This window comes from Bos mutus, chromosome 22 (assembly GCF_027580195.1).
Source record: "Bos mutus isolate GX-2022 chromosome 22, NWIPB_WYAK_1.1, whole genome shotgun sequence".
Lineage (NCBI taxonomy): Eukaryota > Metazoa > Chordata > Mammalia > Artiodactyla > Bovidae > Bos > Bos mutus.
The window spans coordinates 55,302,259-55,307,873 of record NC_091638.1 but is presented as its reverse complement, the minus strand read 5'-3'; the positions used below and the strand labels follow the sequence as shown (position 1 = coordinate 55,307,873).

The 5,615-nt window shown below is 49.7% G+C and overlaps 1 long non-coding RNA gene across 1 annotated transcript; it reads left to right on the top strand.

Annotated features, from left to right (window-relative positions):
• LOC138984768 (uncharacterized) lies at positions 1-3,182 on the top strand. The gene is made up of 3 exons (XR_011462054.1): positions 1-1,451; positions 1,541-1,677; positions 2,659-3,182. It is a non-coding gene; the product is annotated as an uncharacterized lncRNA (long non-coding RNA).
• Positions 3,183-5,615: the final 2,433 nt, after the last annotated feature.

The window sequence follows — 5,615 nt, the reverse complement described above, 5'->3', positions numbered from 1 at the left end:
TATACATTTGTATTACGCACCTGACTTTGATAAAAGTCAGGACTGCTGACCCCACGTGACTTTTACATAACATCTCAGTGTATAAAAGTAGACCATGGAAAATAAAGAATTGGAATCAGTTTCTCGAAATACTGGTCTCCCCATGTCACTCCCTCTCTCACTCGAGCTGAGTCTCCATCTGGAGCGTGGAACCCGCCATGCTTACTAATTATGCCTGGGCTTCTAAGATCCGACCCGGGGGGCCTCAGTGTCTCCTCTCCTTCAGGAGAACGGAAGGATGCCTGCAGCCTACGTAAGTGGTGCAAACTTCTTGTCTTGAAGTTTTATTGGTCTCCCGCGTAAACCAAGCTACTCAGCCTCTTTTCTCTACTGAATTTTCCTACTGAGCTATCCTCATCCTATTACTCTTTATATCTTTGATAAAATATTTAAATAAATAGGTCGCTGACGCCGTCCCCGCTTCGAATACCCTGGATCAGCCGGGTTGATTGGTTGCTGGGGCTGGTCCCCGGCAAACAAGAGCTTGAAAAAACACATTTTCGTTAAGTTAAACAACCCAAGAATTAATCACAACCCTGGTTGTGAGAGTGGACCATAAAGAAAGCTGAGCCCCAACGAACTGATGCTTTTGAACTGTGGTGTTGGAGAAGACTCTTGAGAGTCCCTTGGACTGTGAGGAGATCAAACCAGTCAATCCTAAAGAAAATGAGTCCTGAATACTCACTGGAAGGACTGATGCTGAAGCTGAAGCTCCAATACTTTGGCCACCCGATGCGAAGACCTGACTCACTGGGAAAGACCCTGATGCTGGGAAAGACTGAAGGCAGTGGGAGAAGTGGATGACAGAGGATAAGGTGGTTGGATGGCGTCACCAACTCGGTGGACATGAGTTTGAGCAAGCTCCAGGAGTCGGTGAAGGACAGGGAAGCCTGGTGTGCCGCAGTCCATGGGGCTGCAAAGAGTTGGACACAACTGAGCGACTGAACTGAACTGAAACACCCAAATGTCTAACAACAGGAGCTTGCAAAAACACATTTTAGTTAAGTTCATACTAACAGATAGCACACAACCATAAAAGCAGATGAACTACTGCTGTCCATGAAACACAAAAGTCAACATTATCCTTCTGAATAAATGAAGCCAAACACGAAAGAGTAAAAATTATATATTCTACTTGTAGGAAGTTCAGAACTAATCTATAGTTTTAGAAGTGGTTATATCTGGGGGAGAGGGGGGGCAATTGTCATTGACCACAATGGGCACTGAAATTGACTTCTGGAAGACTCTGATCTTGGGGTTGGTAATACAGGTATAGGACAGGTAAAATTAATATTTGTGCATTCTATCGTATGTAAATTATACCTCCATTTTTAAAAATTGAAATTTCCTTAAAAAAAACCCACAGAAGCTAACATTTCAAAAATAATGTGCCACCCTGGTGCCATGAAGAGGTAAGCACACAGCACTCAGCCCAGGAGAGGCAGTGACCACACCAAAGGAAAGAGAGCTGTGTGCCTGATGATACTGTTTGGCCTCCTAGATCCAGCACGCCTGAAGCCTAACCTGGACTTTTCATTTTTATGAGGAGACAGCTATTAGCCATTGGGAGAGGTCTCACCAGAATCCAATCAGGCTAGCACCTTGACCTCAGAGTTCAGCCTCCAGAACTGACAGAAGGTAAGTCTGTGTTGTTTAAACCACCTGGGTTTAGGCGAGCAGACTAAGACACGTGGCAATGTACATTTTACAGATGGGGAACACTGAGGCCCAGGGAAGGGACATGATTCTCACAAAGCCAGGCAGGCTTTAAGTGGCAAAGCCCAGGGTAAAAGCCAGCACAGCCGGGTATTGTTACAAGTGCATATGGTAGATGGAGGTCAGCGGGCTTCCTCTAGGAGAGGCTCCAGGAAGAGGTGAGTGGGGAGCAGGGGTCTGAAATGGGAGGTGGCTTAGTGGAGAGGCTGGGCAAGGGAGGGTCTGAGGGGCCACAGTGAGTCCCCAGGAGGCTGCTGGGGTGTGTGAAGTAAAAAAGGGAGCACAGCTGGAGCGACAGGAATGAGCAAGACTGGGTGTGTGGAAGAGGCTTGGTTAGCAAATTCATGTTGCTGAAATTTCAGTTGGAAGGCTGCGCAGAGTGAGAGATCTCAGAGCTGGTGCCAGAGTCAGCCACGTACCTAAAGGGAAGAAGGGCTTCTTTTACTTCTTGGGTGGCTTCAGTACATTCACAGTTTTGTTCAGTGAGCACCACTGTCCATTTCTAGAACATTTCCATCAACCCCCCAGATAACTCCATATTTCCCAGTTCTCCTCTTCCCCCTATTCCTCGGCAACCATTAATCTACTTTCTGTCTCTGTAGATTTCCCTATTCTGTACTTTCATATAAGTGGAATCAACTCCATGATGTTGTCAGATGTGACTGTCTTCTTTCTCTTAGCATAAGTTTTTTGAGGTTTATCTATGGCGCAACGTATACAGGCACTTCATTCCTTTTTATGGCTGTATAATATCCCATTATGCAGATATTTCACATTTTATGTATTTATTCTTCAGTGGATAGACACATGGGTTGTTACTTCTTTTGGGCTGTTATGCAAAATGCTGCTATGAATGTTCTTGTACAGGTTTTCATATGAACCTATGCTTTTTTATTCTCTTAGGTATATACCTGGGAATGGAACTGCTGGATCATTTTGTGACCCCATGGACTGTAGCCCACCAGGCTTCTCTGTCCCTGGGATTTCCCAGGCAAGAATACTGGAATGGGTTTCCATTTCCTTCTCCAGGGGATCTTCTCAACCCAGGGATCTAACCCAAGTCTCCTGCATTAGCAGGTGGATTCTCTACCACTGAGCCACTATGAAAGTCCCAAACAACAACACCACAATGGTGATTCTATGCTTAACTTTTTGAGGAATCACCAAACTCTTTTCCAGGGCAGCTGCACCATTCTACACTTCCACTGGCAATGTCTGAGAATCCTAAAGTCTCTGCATATCCTTGCCAACTTATCTTCCCCCCACCCTTTTCACACCCATCTGAATGGGTGTGAAGCTGTATCTCTTTGGTGTTGATTTGCTTTTCCCTAATGACTAATGATGTTGAGCACCTTTGCATATACTTATTGGCCATTTGCCTGTCTTCTCTGGAGAAATGTCTATTCAACTTTTGTCCATTTAAATAAAAAAAAATCAGCTGGGTTGTTTGCTTTTTTAGTATTGACCGTAAGAATTTGTTTATATGTTCTAGACACTAGACGCATATCAGACATTTGGTTTGTAATTATTTTCTCCCATTCTCTGGGAGTCGCCTTTTTCTAATTCACACCGGAGTACCTTTGGGTCCAGTGGGGACAGGAACTCTACTGTCAAAGCCCAGGTCACGTTCCTGCCACGAAAACAGAAAAAGTCTTGCCCGGGTCTCACCAAGAGGACATGGAAACACCTCAGCACCTTTACAGCCGGTCTGCTACGCACGTGCCTGGCACTAGGGGCTTAAATCTGGAGATAACACGGTTCTTTTCCTGGCTTTCGCACCTCCTTGAACGATACTTGGAATCAATCACTCAGGCTCTCCAGCCAAACACTGGCCGCCCTTGACTCCGCCCCTTCATGCTAACAGCCAATCGGCTCCCGCGGTCGTCATCTGTGCTTCCTCCTCCTCCCCGCACCCCATCCTAGGCCGTGGGTACCCGAATAGGCTCAGGCTTCTTGGTTGTGGGCAACCTCACAGCTGGCTGGCTTCTTCCCGTCTGTCCCAGCTCCACCAGGGCAGGAGCGGAGTGATTTTTCTTAAGTGACAATCCATCCTGGGGCTCCCCTGATTGACAAGTTCCCATGGCTATAACCATGAAAAATGCACAGGAAGCGACCTTTTGTCTGGGACTGGTCTCTCCACCCACTTCTTGAAATGACTCAGCCTGATCGAGTCTTCTCCCCATTTCCCAATTCACCCTGCCTCCAGGCTGTACAGAACCCGCACCACCACCAGCCTCCCCCACCCCTGCCCCCACAATAGGTGATCGGAAATACGTGGCAGTGAAGATTTTACCTAAAGAAATCTCAGGGTGGGCGGCAGCTGGTCAGGGAGGAGCGGGGGTTTGCGTGGATAAGGGGAAGGGTGATGGGGAGGGGAGGAACCTCCCTCCACCTGTGCAGTGACACCCTTCACACCTGGCCCATGTAGGACTCACCCTGGTTACCTGAGAGGCTCCTGGGAGGCACCTGAGAGGTATGTGAGAGCCTGAGTCAGCCTCAAGCATCGGCAGTCAGATTCCTCTGGCCCTCTTGGAGCCTCTTAGATGCCTCAGACCAAGAGCCAGAAAAGCCATCAGGCCACCCCCTTGCTTACATAAGCCTCCATCTAGACTCTTGGGCTAACTCTGATAACAAACGGGGAAGACCGAGGCCCACAGAGAGGAAGAGGCCCTTTCCAACCTTGACTGTGTCTTGACCACCCGGGGAAAGTGAAAGTGTTAGTTGCTCAGTCATATCTGACCCTCTGTGACCCCCTCGAATGTAGCCCACCAGGTTCCTCTGTCCATGGGATTCTCCAGGCCGGAATACTGGAGTGGGTAGCCATTCCCTTCTCTGGGGGATCTTCCTAACTCAGGGATCAAACCCTGGTCTCCCACATTGCAGGCAGCCCAGGGGAATTTGAAGGAAATAAGCTTCCTTAGATACTACTGCCAGCTTGGGGCAGGAGCCCTGTCATCTGCATTTTTTAATAGATGATTCTGCTGGGAACAGGAGGGCCGCTGATAGCTGGCCGGACACAGAAAGGTGTGGGAGTGTGTTGGGGGGGGCCCATTGCTTGATGGGGTCTGGCTTTCTTCCCAGAATCCTGGGGTGTGCCGGTGGTGAAGGGTCAACAGGTCTGGGCTGTGTGTGGTCAGACCACCTTGCTTTCTCAGCCTGGAAGCCAAGGCTGGCTCTCCGGCTGCCAAGATGCTGGGACTGCGGCTTGCCTCTGCGCTCTGGACTTGGCTGTTCAGGATGTTCTGGGGAGAGAAGGCTCCCGGGAGGCAGCCCGTTCTCCTCTGAGGAGCTTTCAGCTCTGAAACCTGGGAGGGGGAGGTTCGGAGGCCAGGGGAGGAGTAGGGGAGGGACAGAGCCTCTGTCCGAGGGTAAATACAACAGAAACCGAATTACAAAGGAGCCTGTTTGTCTCAGGGCGGGGTGGGGGCGGGTATGAAGGGTGGTGGTGCAGGCAGGTGCGCCAGCTGTCACCTCCACACCTGCCCCAGGCTCCCGGCACCCTCCTGGCTCCCTGCCCGCCCTTCCATCAAAATGTGTTCCCTGGGCGTGATGTGCAACCCATCCACACTTGGGCGCAATCGCCTGATAACGTGGATCCAAAACACAAGCGTGTTCCCTTCTCGCTTTCCTTTTTCCTTCCCTCCCGCTCCATGATCTGCTTTCTCATTGCGCCCCTGGTCTTGAGCTTTTTGATCTGAGCTTCCTGTTCCTCAGGTCTTTACTTCCTCGCTCATCATGTCTTTTCCACGCTTACTTGGCCAAGCCGCCAACCCTGGCCATGTCCCACTCTCAGCCACCCCAGCCTGCACCCCTGCGCAGCTGCTGCTGACCAGGCTGGAGAACAGCAAGCGCTCTGGCTG